Here is a 16,790-nt window from a genome sequence, read left to right on the forward strand (position 1 = left end):
TGTAGGCTCCGTGCCCAGAGTGGAGCCCAAAGTGGGGCTTGAACTCACAGCCCTGAGATCAAGACCTGAGCTGAAATCAAGAGTCAGGTGCTTAACTGACCGAGCCACCCAGGTGTCGCTCATTATTTTATTTGGTGTCCCAAATAAAACCTCATTATGATTTAAAGCAGAAGAGGGGCGCCTGGGTGGCGCAGTCGTTAAGCGTCCGACTTCAGCCAGGTCACGATCTCGCGGTCCGTGAGTTTGAGCCCCGCATCGGGCTCTGGGCTGATGGCTCAGAGCCTGGAGCCTGTTTCCGATTCTGTGTCTCCCTCTCTCTCTGCCCCTCCCCCGTTCATGCTCTGTCTCTCTCTGTCCCAAAAATAAATAAAAACGTTGAAAAAAAAATTTAAAAAAAAATAAAGCAGAAGAAGCTCAGGGAGGAACTATAACCTACTTGTGACGGCAATCAATAACCCGCAGAATGGTTTCTGACAGCTACTCTCTTTTTGTCCTACTAAATGCAGCTGTTCCTTGCACACAGTAGGTGAACATTAGTCAACATTCACTGAGTTTAATATATTTATTTGGGGCAACATAATTCAGGCTTTAAAAAAAAACTCATGAGAAATGAAGATGCCAAGGTGACGTCACATAGTGTAATTGTTTTTGTGTCCTTCCACCCTACCCACTCCCAGTTCAAATTCCAGGGAAAATGGGAAACCTTCCCTGAGCGAAGGGGAGGGTTTATTTCCCTAACATTGAGAACACAACACAGACTTGGGTTCAAGTTCTGAATCCACAATCTCTTCGTTGCCACATGGAATGCCTTACGTGTGCAGTCTTTCGACACACCCAGAGGGGATTCCATGATGCTCAGGGCACTGGTAATGGAGCAGACGGTGCCCCATCGCCCAGATGCCAGGGTAGGTAGTGGGAGCATCAGGACCACAGGATGCTCCTGAATCCTCATGGGTTTTTTACTACAAACGCACTACGTTGGGATCTCTCTGGTGGAACCCCGGAGCCTGTATGTAGTAGGCATGAGCTAGGGATACAAATATGGCGAGAACACAGATTCTCTCCCCTACTAGGCCTGTCTCAAGTGGGAGAGTGGCACGCACGTGATTCATTCAAGCGTCTGCCAAGAGTACCGGTACGAACTAAGCGTTCTGACGAGAGAGGATGTTTTTGAAATCTGGCTACGGGAGTTAGAGAATAAGCATTTCACGCATTTCATGAGAGGACCACTTGGGAGAAGAGATGTGACACCATTTTATACATTGCGTCATCAAAATAAACACGTAGACACATTTGTATGTGACTATCCATGCATATATGTGTGCATGATCTTGTCAATGTCATGAGTACCTTACACACTGTCGAGAGCATGTTTCAAGTCGTCATTATTTCAGAGGACTTAAAAAATAAGCTCTAAGTTGCTCAACCCATGAGATCAACCTTACAGTCTGAAAGTAATAGGCAACTGCATTAACATTTTTTTTTGATACTTATGTTTGCCCCAGACTTTTAGTATCATCTAACTTGGGGTGTGTGTGTGTGTGTGTGTGTGTGTGTATGTGTGTGTCTGGTTTCCTTCCTTCCTTCCTTCCTTCCTTTTTCTTTCTTTCTTCCTTCCTTCCTTTCTTTTTCTTTCTTTCTTCCTTCCTTTCTTTTTCTTTCTTTCTTTCTTTCTTGTCTTCATTGCTGTTATTTGTTTGTTTGTTTTACTCCAACATATTATGAAGGCAAAATCTTTGGTTAAGGTCCACTGATACGACATGGGTCAACATTCACTATTTAGAAGTTAAAATTGATTTTTCTTCCATATCTTATTGATAGCCTAAAAAAGATACTGCTTACTCTTTTAAAACTCCTCAATTAACATTTCATTTGATTTTTGTGTGTGTGTTGTCTATAATCAGTAGAATTCTTGAGAGATTTTTATGTGTTTTTTTTTCCTATTCTTCACTCCCTCCCACCAGATGCCCATAGGCATTTTTTTAAATGTTTATTTATTTATTTTGAAAGAGAGCAGGGGAGGGGCAGAGAAAGAAGGAGAGACAAAATCCCAAGCAGGCTCCACACTATCAACATATCAGCACAGAGCCTGACTCGGGGCTCGAATCTCAGAACCATGAGATCATGAGCTGAGCCAAAATCAAGAGTCAGGCGCTCAACTGACTGAGCCACTCAGGCGCCCCCCTCCCCCACCGGCATTCGAGTAGCCTTTGTGCACCCCCGTGGAAGCTGTGACCCACTCCACACCCACAATACCATTTGCAACAGCAGTGACAAAATCATAAGCACAGAGGGGTCGGGACTTCTCAAAACCCTTCACTGCTGGGTATTATTCCTACCCTTGGAATCTTCTCTTGTCATTGTTGTGGTCATGACAAGTCACCGACAACTAATGTAAAAATGACAGTCTGGGAAAGCGGTCCCCTGAGCTACCCTGCTGGACGATTCTTTTCCGCCTGGAGAAGGCATCTCACGATGTTTCCTTCTGAGCCCTGGTTTGTACTCCGAGGCTCTCCCGCATCCAGACTTCTTCCTGCAAGCAGGGAACTTTGTTACGAAGTCTTATCACATGCTTTTGTTTGATGGGGAACAGAAGCAGTGTGCTTCCTGGCCGAACGTGCTATAATACCTGCAGCGAACTTTCAGAAGTTCTTCAGGCAAGACCTTCCCCCATAAAACCTAGTGGCCGGCCTCGGAAGACTGTTGGCTTTTCAAGGTGCTCTTTAGCTAAAATCCACTGCAAACATGCCCAGTATTTCGTTTCACACCTGCTTTCTTTTCAGAGTCCAGGAACTCAGCCCCCGGTGAAGCCATACTTGAAAAATGATTTAATGTCACCCTTCAGTCGGTTGTCAGTGGCAAGGCCTGAAATTCTTCTGGGGACATCACAGGATGCCTTGCTTCTATTCATTATTGAGAAGTGTTTGGACAGTGGCAAGACTGACCTTTGGGGAAAGGGCTGCTTGGGAGGTCAACTCTGACTTTACCATCGGAGACTTGAGAGAGTTCTTTAACTCAGCATTTCAGTTTTTCTTTTTTTAATTTTTTTAAGTTTATTTATTTATTTTGAGAGATAAGAGAGCGAGCAGGGGGAGGGGCAGAGAGAAAAAGAGAGAGAGAATCCCAAGCAGGCTCCCCGCCGTCAGTGGAGAGCCCTCCCGACGCGGGGCTCAAACCCACAAACCGTGAGACCGAAACCAAGCGTCAGACACTTAACAGACTGAGCCACCCAGGTGCCCCAGCGTTTCAGTTTTTCTCATAAATATCGATACTGTATCAAGTATAGATTTAGAACAGTTGCAGGAACTATTTTTTTTTTTTAGGAATTATGTGTAAAGAGCACAGCACATAGTAGGTATTTCAAAAAGAAAAGAAAAAAAAACAAATCTATTGAACACAGTTTTTAAGGACTTTAAAATTTTTTAATGTTTATTTATTTTGAGAGAGAAAGAGAGAGATGCAGAGTGTGAGCGGGGGAGGGGCAGAGAGAGGGAGACACAGAATCTGAAGCAGGCTCCAGGCTCCGAGCTGTCAGCACAGAGCCCGTTGTGGGGCTCGAACCCACGAACTGCGAGATCATGACCTGAGCCGCAGTCAGACGCTCAACCTATTGAGCCCCCCGGGCACCCCTTTAAGGACTTTTTAAATAAGAAAACCTCTTAGAATGGACTTAAATTACTTTTTTTTTTTCTCTCAACAGAAGGCTTTTGGAAATTTCTCTAAAGGATAAGGAGCCTCTTCTCTCTCTCTCTCTGTTAACGGAAAGTCTGAAATGACAGAAAGCTTTGCATGGGAAAGAGTGGGACCCCGCTCCCAGATGACAATGGTTTCCACCAACTGGCCCCGAAAAGGGTACAGTTGACTTAAAGGCGACTGTCATTTAAAATAACTAACCACTCCCTATTTGAAAGCTGGACATCCTGGTCGGTTTTTATTTGTTTTATTTCACACACCACCCCCTTGTTGCCAGCAATTTTTCAGTATACTAAAAATAGTCTAACCCTAAACCTAACTGAGCAGGCCTCTGATTTCTTCATTATATTCCACGGTCTTCTCTCCCTGCTCTAAATCTCCGACTATCGTGCCAGAATGTTATGGAGAATGTGTTTTGTTTATTTGAACTAAGCCAATGACCTTTTCGAACATTCTCATCATGAGCTGCCTATTACATAAAGTACCTTCTGTGCATAATGAACAAATAGGATCACATTCCAAGGCCTTATGGGATAGAACTAATTTCCCCTTAGCTCGTCAACTTTTTAAAGAGATGTTCTGCAGAACCGACAATGTTAACATGACATTATGGAGACACATCATGACAAAATAGCATTTTGCCACAATGGTGATGTGTGAACTTCAGAAGATTTGGATCCCGAGTTTGGACTCCTTGCCAAGAATGTGGATTCTTTTTAAAGTATCCAGATGTCTTATGTCTGTAGAACTGGGCTTTTAGAAATTGTTTATTTGTTGGTTTATATCAGGACAAGAAAGAGTACATTGCCTTCTTGAATCCAATTCAAGTCACTTCAAGAGTCTGAGAAACATCCCATACCTTCAGACCATTATTTTTATCTGTTCTGTGGTAAACTTTTATTGACTGGATCAAAGCGATGCTTATTGTAATAAATAAATAAAAACAAAAACAAGCCCTTTCTGTGAAGCAAAATCAAAAAATTAAACATAATTTTATTATAAAAAATTGGGGAATGGGACGGAAGGCCAGGGGAATCATCAGAAGCTGACTTTTTATAACCTTGACGTTTCTCTGCAAGCACCAAGCACGTATGGCTTTTATGACTTTTCTCCACCATGTGCTTGAACGTGTCATGTGCTAGAGTTGTGTTGGGCAACTGTTGGCTGCACACGCCAGTAATGACCCTCAACGGTGGCAATGGGGTTACCGAGGTGCAAGCTTATCGTTTGATTCATTTTTACTATTGTTTTTCTAAAACATAAAGAGGACCAAGGATTTGAAATCTATCAGAAAGTCACAAATCGCTTTTCTCATCTACCTTACTTCTTGGGACATTAGACCAGCTCTAGGTGACCAACAGAGAGACCCAATGAATTTCCATTTAGCAACTCATGTCCTTTAAGAGCAGGATTTTGTTTACTATGTTGTTCATTGCTGTGCCCAGAGTGCAGACGAAAATTAGGCTTTCCTCCAAAACGGAGTTAATTGTTCATGGAAATGTCGTGATCACAAGAAAAAACCTTGTACTTTAAACCTGGGGGCAGAAGTGAGGATCTATCTTTGTGAGGTGCTCCCTGGGGGACGCTGGGGATTGGTCTTCGCCTTCCCTCGTATTGGAGTTTATGCATACACTTCTCCAAACACTGTAAACAGTTCGATTTTCATAATTCTGGTTAGCATGTCCCAAGTCCTGTCCTTCATTTTTGCATCGGGAATAAGAAATTGTGGAAGCCTTAAGGAACCTATGTTCATTTCACATGCGCTTGCCAATGTCAAAATCACAGCAGGTAATAGGTTACCTTTAAAGGTGCGATATTTACACCCAGCACTAGAGCAGAGGTGGTGTGGTTGCTCAAGACAATCACTTTGGGGAGGAATCCCTCAATATTATCCTGTCCTGAGGCCTAACATCGAATGACATTTTTTGTTTGTTTGTTCAGTCTTCACCCAGGGAGGTACTTGAAACTATGCAGTCTCCCAGAGAAAGAATCATTTAGAAACTTGTAAATGTACAGTTCAGTAATTGACAAGCCTGACAAAGACCCAGGAGGGACCTTAAGAGTCACCGGGCCAATCTTTCTGCTTGGTGCACTATTCACACCAAGGGGGAGGAAACACACAAACAAGAAACTAATAATGTGGCGGCTACCTTGTACCGATTAGCATTGTATAAGCAATGGATATATTGAAGGCAGGAACGGAAGAGGTATCTGGGGAGTACCTGTGTGGCGCCTCACCAAGTGTCACCTTATTTAGTCTGCTCGACAACACTGTGTAGTTAAGTGTTGGGCCGCTCCCTTTTCTTTTATATACGTGAGTCGGCCACTTTCCCGTGAAGATTAAATGAGATAATGCACGGAAAGGTGTGATCTATACCGCGACGTGCTACGCCAGTATTAGATATCGTCGGAGCACATGAATTTAGAAGAACTCGTGGTTCTCATAGACCTACAATCTCAGCGAATCCACAGCAGAAGGTCTTTTGTCCTGCGGTGCGGTACTCACATCAGTGAGGAAGGACATCGGGGTGGGGGTGGGGGGCCGTAAAGAGCTAATGGGTGCAAAATTTGTTAGTTCTTGGGGGATTCCACTTCCATTCCTCTGGCTCACCAATGAATAATAAGCCTTTTACTGGCTTCCTGGCTTTTCAGGACCTAGAAGTCAAGGCTCTAACAGAGTCGCGCTGAACCTGGTAGCAGGAAAGCGGAAAAAGCTGGTCCCTCCCCACGGGGGGTGCTGTGATCGGCAAAGAAAACATGAGGATCCCGGCGTAAGAAGCAGTTTCTGGAGCTTGAAGCTAAAGTAAGGCTTTTCCTAAACTAACTCCAACTCAGGCTGCAGGAGCGAACAATATCCACAGCAGAACCTGTCAGCAGCTTCTCAGGGACTAGAAGCAGACAATACCAAAGCAGAACAGGGAGAGGGTGCATTGCGATGCTTCTTCCTGAATACGTCAGGCTCCGGTGAGCACAGAAAGAGCCAGGTTTGGATCCATCAGGGGGGTGGTTAGGCAAGTGTTAGCTGGGACTTAAGAAAGGGGTCCTTTGCCTTGAAGGCCCACAAAGTTGTACTCTTGCCTTAATTACATAGCGTAGTTCCTTAGAGAAGGGTGTGTGTAGGTAGGCGAGACTGTGACATCATCCGTGAGCGGGCTGGAGAAGAAAGTGCTGGTCTTAGACACATGGGAACTTGAATTTGGGCGGTGGTAAAAGTAGATGATCCTCTTGGCTTTCACGCCGTCCAGCAAAGCGATGGCTGGGATGGAGAGTACTGCTCTCAATTTTTACTGGAATGTAAATAATCCCTGAACCTCGCCAAGTCAAGCGTCCGTGTCCGCCCGAACCCAGACCAATTGAATCCACCTGTAACGAGTGGACTTGGGCAACCGTGAGTTGGTGTCTGTTGGCCAAATCTCCCAAGTGATTCTTATCATCGTCAAGCGTGAGAACCATTGGCTTCCAAGTTCTAAGATGCAGATTTGCAAGAAGATGCCATTCTCGGCAAATCGCTTTTCCTGTGGGTGCTCAGCTGTCAGTGATCCAAGGTAACACCTGGATATGTGTCACAGGGCAATTATTAGCAGGCAATGATTCTGGAAGATGGCAATTGGTGCCATTTTGGTGTGTCTTACAAGGTATTCACTTGCTGCCTAAGCTTCAAGCCCCGTCCCACATTAGGAATGAGGAAATAACAGCTTAGGAACCCATCCATGGTCTGTTTCCCGGGGCACATACTGTGAGTCTTATTTCTTTGATTCTACAGAGGAGTCTCAAGAAAGTCTTCCCCCCACTCCTCGAGAATCCTCACCTCTTGGACCTACGTGGCCACCTCCTTTTGAAACTAGCCAGCCTTCAACCTCGGCCACTGACTTCTGGAAATAGCTACTGATGTAAAGTTTATGGATGCTTCTTGTTTGGGTTCGCAGATTATAACACTTTTCCATGGGGCTAGCATTATCGGGATCATCCTGGAACGCTGGAGACAAAATTCCCGTAATTTTGGTGGACATAATGACTAGTGTTCAAAGTAGAGACTGGATGGTTACAAAAGGGTCAAGGGTTTAGGAGTTATTAGACGATAATTAGGACAAGGGAAATGTGTATTGATGATTCTTCCTACCTTTTCCCTTCTTCCTGCCCTGTGCTAGGATCTCTCCTCAGTTCCAAAAGTTAGGAAAGAGACCAGCCAGGGCAGAACTGGCAGAACACCAGAAGCTGATCTAGAAGGGGGTTGATCTTTAAAAAAAAATTAAGACCTCTAGAGAGATCGAGGAGTAGTTGACTGGTGAATATCAAAGCAGAAAGGCAAAGTAGGGCTTCAGGGATATCTAGTAACAGGTATGAGGAGAGACGGAACACAGGGGACAAACAGCATCTAGGAAGTAGAACAGAACTTCTGGAACTCTAGTCCTCAGCACTAGAATTATGGGAAAGAATGCCAGAGCCTAAGGAGAACTTGTTTTAGGGTCCCTGGAACACAGGTACCATACAGGAAAGCCAGGCAATGAGTTGTATCTGGGGGAGAGGAAGTCTATGAAACTGTACTAAGAGTTAGAGGCTTGTCCTGTGAATGAGCTTGGACCTGGCCTCAAGACATGGGGAACAGAATTTGTCCAGCGGCCAAGGGGACTTTGTGCTTGGCCAATGAACTCCTGGTCAGTGGCTCCCTGAATTCCCCCTTGCCCAGGGTCAGGATGATTTCCAGAGTCGTTTCGGGGCTAGACCTGTAAGCTGAGGTTAAGTGGTTCCAGCTTCTGAGGCCGGAAAGATGATGAGGCAGAAGCCAAGGGGATCCTCACCATAAGTTTTTTCTTTTTTTTTTTTTTTAAACTCAATTTTACTTACCCTCCCAACTACAGTTTAGTTATGTGGGCATATTCTAAAAATATGTTCAGAAAAGATCAGATAAATGATCCCAAGTCAAACATAGTTAGAGGCGACAGGACAGTATTGTGTAAAGACCAAAATGATGTGCCACCGAAAACAGCCAAATGTATTTGATTTGATGTTCTTTTTTTTTTTTTTTACATTTATTTATTTTTGAGAGAGAGAGAGAGACAGAGCACAAGTGGGGGAGGGGCAGAGAGAGAATGAGATACAGAATCCGAAGCAGGCTCCAGGCTCTGAGCCGTCAGCACAGAGCCTGACATGGGGCTCGAACCCACAGACCGTGAGATCATGACCTGAGCCGAAGTCGGACGCTTAACCGACGGAGCCCCCCAGGCGCCCCAAAAGAGGCATATTATTGATAAAACAAGGTATTTATCACATCACTCCACTCCACGGTTCAACATATTTTAAAGCAGGCACACATTTATGCCATTTTATTTTTATTTAAGTCTTTGCAAAACTTTGTTCTCATTTTCTCACTTTAAAATAGAAAATCTGAAATATTTGGAAGCTACATCGTTGCCGTGTTATATATGATATTCACACACACACACACACACACACCCCAATAAAACAACTTGAAAAGGAAACTGGGAACTGTGTTCCCCAGCAGACTGCTGAGTTAGCAACTCAATAGCCCACTACACACACCCCTTTTGTGTTACCCAGTACTGTGCATTCTTGAAGTGATAATGGAACTAAATTTGGAGAGAACCGGCCCTTAAGTTTCAATTTATTTGTTTCACAATCACAGACTCAAACTGAAGGGGGAAATTAGGCTGCCGTTTGATAAATAAAGCACCATACATTCAAAAACAAAATGCAAAATGAAAACTTTGAGAACTTCAAGTCATCAAGGATCTCAGATTAATTCCATCAGCGGTGGAGAGTTTTTTTGTTGTTGTGAATTTGCTGGAGAATTCAGTATGAAAGCGCTCTAACTAGTGTCTGATTATATCAGTGTCTCTATTTCCTTTTAGAACACACATCTGTTGTTGTGGGGTTGTTTTTTTTTTTTTTTTTTTTTTTTTCGGCGGGGAGAGTGTGGTTGTGGTTATTATGGAAATACGGCAAAACCAAATATTTTAAAGCAGATGAGAAGGAACCCACAAACAGTTGGCTCACAAATGTAATGCTTTCCACACCCAGGCCCAGAGCGAGAGCTGCAGTTAACAGCCGCGTGCCTGGTGGCCTGTTTTATCTGTTTCGAACACTGGACTGTTCTTGTTAGTTAACTGACTGGGGATTGTTTTTTTTTCCCTTTATTCCCGCTCTCTCTCTCTCTCTCTCTCTCTCTCTCTAATTGTTGTTACTCTGTTTTGCCTGAAAGCTGCAGTATCTCACTGTTCATTATTCCCGGTTCAGTCAAATCCTGTCCAAAATTAACCCATTGTGTGCCGGACTTATTTACCTGCTCCGTTTCCCTACAAGAGGCACAAAATGGACTTCGCTCCAGCTCCTTCGAAGCTGGCAGTTCATTTATGGATGCCTCTCTTAACGATCTCTGGGCTAATTTTCCTGGCGTGTGTTCCTTTAATATTTAAAGTTGCTAACTAGAAACGTTTTCAATTATTGACGAATTGTTCTCAAATCCCCAGGTCCCTTCACGTTGTAACCCTCTCTTTCTGTCTCAGAGACCTAGGTGCACAGAACCTGTTTAGGCTTTCGTTCCCCCTTTCTATTTTATTTTGAAGTTTTAAAGGAGACTTCTGAGATTCCAAACTGAAGCTAGTGCAAGGGAGGAAGGCAGGAAAGAAGGAAGGAAGGAAGGAAAGAAGGAAGGAAGAAAGAAGGAAAGAAGGAAAAGAAAGAAAGGGAAAGAAAGGGAGAAAGAAAGAAGAAGAAAGATATGAAGAGAGAAGGAAAGAAAACAAAGAAAGAAAGAAAGAAAGAAAGAAAGAAAGAAAGAAAGAAAGAGAAAGAAAGAAAGAAAGAAAGAAAAGAAAGAAAGAAAGAAAGAAAAGAAAGGGAGAAAGAAAGAACCCATAGAACCAGAGAGAACCAAAGAAAGGCCAATAGTCAACGAGGCCGGAGAGAACCAGTTTCTTCTACTGGCCTCAGATTCCAAAGTATTCAACTTGAAATAAGTGGGGCCATCAGAAAAACCATCGAGATGGGAAAGTTGCTGTTATAAATGAATGATTATTTGCCGTGCCCGTTGGAGTGGCTGTTTGTTGCACATTTTATTGTGATGTTTTATTCTTATTCGGTGCAACAGTAATTGGGTCTTAAACATGATAAAGTATCTTGAAGCCACATTGGTAGCTGAGCTGCTTACAGCAGCTTTTTAACTCTAGTTAAAGAAGGTTAATCAAAGTTAATGAATCTGTTTTATCCGATGCCACGGAGTTTATCACAAGAATGTGCCAGGAGGCGAGGGAACGAAAATCCTGACTGTTGGGCTGTGCAGGCAAATACACTTTGAGCGGAAGAATTTTGCAAGCGTCCTCGATGGCCCTGGGGTCTGGGGCGGGCCATGGCCGGTACCTGCGAGCGTTAGTTAGTAGTTTTCTTTCCGCTGCTCACGGTTCTGCCATGAAAAATGATGAGACTGCGTGAAAATCCAGGGGTAGGAAGGACAGTCCCACATCCAGCTTGCAGTGTGAGGATATCCAGAGACTGTTGCATTCAGAAGTTCAGAATAGCTGTGCTCTTTATGAAAGAATATAAGGCGCCCCTAATAAGGCTAATTCATTAGAACAAGCGTTTGTTACTAAAACACACCAGGCAGGACCACAGGCGTCCAAGCCAGACAGCGGGGCAATTAAAGTCGCCTCCCTTCAAAACGCGGGCTACCCACCAACTCTTACCCCGCAGTTCTGTTTCATTTTCTTATTAGAAATGGCCGCGGAGAATGCAAGTTCAGAATGCGTCAGGCACCAGAGGACCAACAGGTCTCTGGCCAGGACACCTTGTGGTGCCCTTTAAATAAGCCTTTTTTTTTTTAAAGTTCAAATTGTGTGTGTCTTTTGTCCAGGCACAGGAGCTGAGCTGGTTGCTGGGAAATGCACCTTGCTGCCTGAAAACACTGCCTTGTTGCATTTGAAAAACATCACAGTGAGAGTCCATTCGCCCAAGTATCTAAATCCACAGTGGTGGAGAGTTTTTCATCTTGATCCTGGCTTTTACAGAAAACACACACACACCTACACACACATGCACACAGACACACACAGCCTCGGTTTACAGTGACACCTTTTCCGCCCCCCCCCCCCTTCGTGATGGGTGCCCCGGTGCTTTGGAATGAGATTCATAGCAACTCGGGACTGTTGCAGGCATGGAAAGGAGACAGAAAGAAGGGGCGGGGAGGACCATTGTGGCCTTCCCTCCTATTCTCTTTTTCAACCTAAATAATATTTGTACTGGGGGGGGGGGAGTGGGGGAGAGGGTGTGAAAAGGGGATGGACCCAGGAAGCAAGGCAAAACCCAAAAAGCGAAGGGGAGAGGAAAAGAAAGAAAGAAAAAAAAAAAAGAAAGCAAGAAAGTGGAGGTCTGAGTCTAGCTTTGGTCTCAGGAAGGCCTACATCCCAGGTTTCAAAAGCGCATTTTCCAGTTTCACAAACCACAACCCCCTTGACGAAAACTAGTTGCGAAATTCAGTGCCTGTTAGGCCTCAGCTAATTAGAAAAAATGGGCTTTTTTTTTTTTTCTTTTCCTTTCTTTCTTTAGCACCTTTTCTTTCAAGCATTTAGTCTCAGGAGGGGGATCCAGGCTCTTGGCCGGGCTGTTTTGAAAACACGCTTTTGAATGCCTCTCCCTAATTCACGCCTTTTGTTTTTCAGCTTTTGTGTTTGCCAGTTTGACCATATAACGTTATACATCTGGTGTATAGCTTGTTGGGGGCTTTTTTCTCCCAGGGATCCCGTGCACTCCCTATAGGACCCTCCAGAGTTTCAATTTGAGCGATCGTGTAACATAAAGGGGGTAAGGGAGAGCCGAGGAGGCTGGGGGGAGGGAGGGAGCAGCGGAGGGGAGGAGGCCTGGGGGAGACAGAGAAATGAGTGAAACATAAAAAAAAGTTGAAAAGAATTCTTTTGCTGTCCCCTTTTCTTCTCACTGTTGCGACTGGACCCTGAGTCAGCCGGCGACAAGGCCTCGGTGGGAAAATGACGGGGCCACAGAATAGATAACTCATTGGAATTCTGGCAACATATTCGTAAATAAAACAAAAGTGGAGAGGCGGGATGGGGGAGGGCGTGTGTTCCTGGGGAAGCGCAGGGCTGGGGGACGGGTGCAGGGCTCCGGGACTCGCTGCTTGCAGGGGGAAATCTAAGATGGTCAAATGAAAGGAATTCGGACTGCCTTGCCCAGGCTTGTTTAGCAGAGCTCTTGCAGCTGGAGATGTTTATTATTGCAGCTATGAGGATGCTGTTGCAAACACACTTTTCCAAGCCGGAGCGAGCTGAAATAATCCTGCCTTGCTGCCTGCAAATTCTGTGCTTCAGGATGGGCCGGGTTTTCTGTTAAAATAGGAGCATTACCTGGTCAGGGCTCTTCCCCACCCTTCCCCCCCCCCCTCCCGCCTACCCCCACCCCCGCCAGGGGCTCCGGCAACCCAGATGCCCCCACGTTTGCTCTGCATTTCTCTCTCCCAGCCCCTACCTCCCACGCACACCTTGGATGAAACAGCTTGGATCCGTTTCCTGGGAGCTGTGGTATTTATGTAAGTTTCCTGATGCGACAAGCCCCCAGTCTTCTAAGTGGAACACGCAGGGGTAGTCTTCCAGAAGAGCCCTTCTGTCAATTTCCCCATCTGCGAAATGGACGCAGGGGGAACACCCAAGTCAGAATTCTTGGTTTTCACATACTTGGAATTTTTTTTTATAATGAGTTTATTTCATATATGGGGTGCAATAAATACATTCTATAAAAAATATATATGAAATCTATCATCTATATGCTATAGATATGGGCTTATATCACATATAGGGTTGTTTCTTATATATGTGAGTTTAGTTCATGTACGATATGATGGTAAAACCCATTATAAATAAGCATGGAGTGTCTTGATTTGGGGTGAAATAAAACCTAGCACGGAGAGGAAGACAATATGTTTGTAAGTGATGTTTATAGCTAAAACAGCAGCCTTCTCTTTTCTTCACTTCTGAACAATTTCAAACGCAATACTAGGCATGAAAACAAAACAAAGTCATTTCACTGCAAAGCTTAGGAGTTATTTGTGTTTCCCCGAACTCAAGGAGGGGGGTGAGTGGGTAGGGAATTTGTTTTAAATATAGCAATGTGGAAAATACAACAAACTCGGCAGAGTATCTTGGAAGGTTCTGCAGCTTACAGCAGCAGAGTTTTATGAGAGATGTGATGGAATTGGTGGATAGAATTTTCAAAACTAGCCAAGGAATATAATGTGAGAGATCTTGCGGGAAAGTACCACTTTGGGGACTCACGACGTATTTGCCAGCCAGGTTACCAACCGAGTAGCCCAAGAGGAGAGTTTGTTTAGGAAGAAATCTGCACCCTGCCTGCCCTCAATCACTGCAGCCACCTGACAAAAAAAATGCAGATCCCAGGGATAACACCATGAAATCCGCAACCCTTTGGCAGGAGGGAGTAAAATCTTTTTTAAAAAGACTTTCAGCTAAGACACTTTGCTGTTCCATCAGACACATAATTATACAATAGGCTAATTTTCAAGAATCTGTTTTTTTCCTAAACATCAATCAGTTAGAAAACACCTACTATTCAACATTGACATATACTGTAATTCCCTTGGAAAAGTAACTTACCTTAGGGAAATATTTTACTTAACAGAGAAAGACTGTTTATTTACTCCGAGTTCTTTGCAAGGTTGTTGTCTGTGAGGGGTTTTTTTTTTGTTGTTGTTGTTGTTTTGTTTTTGTTTTTGTTTAAACTAGTTTCAAACTTGGAAAAGACCAGTCTCGGATGCAACAACAACAACAACAACAACAAAACCATGGGCTTTAAAATTCTTAGGTGAATTCTTTAGCTTCCAAATGGAAAACTGTCCCAGCAAGAATGTCACAATGTAAGCAGAGAAGGATCTGTAGTTTACTGAAAACACTCTCTCCCTAACATCCAGGGGACACCTAGAGAATGAACTGCCATTACTAATCTCTCCGTGTCTGCATTTATTACATATCCTAGTATGCTTAACAATTTGATGCTATTTTCTAAAAGATTTCTCAGGCTGAGACTCCTACCCCACCCATCTCTTCTTGAAGTCCACACCTCTAGATTTGCAGAAAAACGCTCTGTTTCTGTGAAAATTGGCTTTATTTCTAATCATGACGGGGGGTTAGATTTAGAAGTGAACTGGGCGGGCAGGTAGCAAGGGCAGCAGCAAATTAAAAAAAAAAAAAAGACAAAAAACAGTTACCCACTTAAGAAAATAACATTCTGTTGATGGACCAACACCCTTTAAATTTTTAGCTATTAACGACTCTTACAGAAACAGGAACTGCCAATAACAAACTTGATTTCCAACATCCCCAAGGTAATAATAATCCACTAATTTGCCTATATCCCCAGCTGGTCCTCTGTAGCAGTTTCTATTTGGTTTTTGAAGCAGAGAAGCCTTATCTTTCTTTAGGAAAAAAAAAAAAGGGAGGGGGGAGGGGGAGTGGGCAGTGAAGTTAAGCAGTGTGGAGAGAAAACACATGGAAATTTAATGTGAAAGTTTCTTGTTGCAATAAAGCTGTTAGGTTTGGCATGTAGACCGTTATCAGATGGTTTCTTTGACATTACTTGAGCCTTTCAGTAAGTAAGACAAGCCTGAAAGATTAGGTTGTCAACTTCAGCCTGTCATGTTTGTGGGGGGGAGAAAAAAAGTTTCCTTGCTTTTCTTCTCCTCCTTTCTTTTCTTTTCTTTTTCGTTTTTGGGGTTGTCGTTCGTTTGTCTGCGTGTGTGTTTCTTTCTTGGGTTGCATCTTCCTTCACCACCTTTGGAGACTGCGGTCCAGGTAGTTAATAGAGGATACAGGACAATCCTCAACTCAACCCCACATTGATCACGAATGTCCTGCTTTTAAAGACAAGTGAGCCAACCAAGCTGGAAGGCTAATCACCCTGAGCAAGTATGAATTTATCTAAAGAGGATTTCATGTGGAACCCCCCGGAGCCAGCCGCCAAACGGATGACTGCACATTTTAAGAAAGTTAGTGGGCCTTCTCCCAATCAACTGTCAGGCCACATAAAAGGTCTGGAACACGCTGACTTAAGCAAACGATATTTAGCCATCTCAGGATACCAGAAGGCCCGAGATTTTGCTTTGTTGGAGCTGACAGGAAATATTGATACGTATCAAGTAACAGTCCTCATGTAAAAAGGAAGATGTGACTCCTTTCGGCTCTATCTCTATTTACAAAACTGTCTTGCGCTTTGGAAAACAGGGTGGGGGCAGGGGAATTGCCAGACTCAGCACTTGGCTTGGGACTTTTCCAGCTTTCCTGGGACTGCGCGATTTAGTGAAAATGGGAACCGAGCTAAATTTGCCTCTGTTTGAGAACAACGGAATGTATCGGAATTGGAATGTGCACCCTCTGTGAATGCCCAGCTGACAGGTGGACCCGCAAATGACCCCAGATCTCTTCCTTAAGTTTATTAGCTTAGAAAACCTGCCGTGGATTCTGTCTTGGTGTATTACTGAAGTATCTTGGAAATCTCTGGCTATCGAGTCTAAAAAGCAAACGCTCTGAACAGGTCCTGTGAATTGAGGCTCTGTTCTCGTGAAAAATAATGTTCATAATCCTACCGATTCATCACTTTTAGTGTTTTAACCGCACGGGGAAGAAAATCGTGATGTCTCCGTCTTGGCAAAATTTGATTGTGAACACCGAGCTGTTACCGTAGAATAGACGTTGGGTCGGAGGCTCTAATTTAAAAGGAAAACACGCGCGCGCGCACACACACACACACACACACGCACACAATTTTATTAGAATACTCTGAACGTTCTCCATCGGTAATGTTGCGCCTGAGGTGATACCCTTGAAGATGCTGGAGGGGGCAGTGTTAATGAAATACCCATTGGCATTAAACAGCATTTCTAGAATCCTGATTGCCGCACAAGAAAGGAAGGTGAAATTTGTAACAGCACAATAAACAAGGAGAGCTGCGGAAAAGAACCTGCTTGTTCTGTGAGGAATATCGCTTCCAGTTAAACAAAGAAATTTAGGGTCGTCTGCTTTTCATGAAAATCGCATACATATGGCCTTTGAAATTTGTCACTG

Source organism: Felis catus, chromosome B3 (assembly GCF_018350175.1).
Source record: "Felis catus isolate Fca126 chromosome B3, F.catus_Fca126_mat1.0, whole genome shotgun sequence".
Classification (NCBI taxonomy): Eukaryota; Metazoa; Chordata; class Mammalia; order Carnivora; family Felidae; genus Felis; species Felis catus.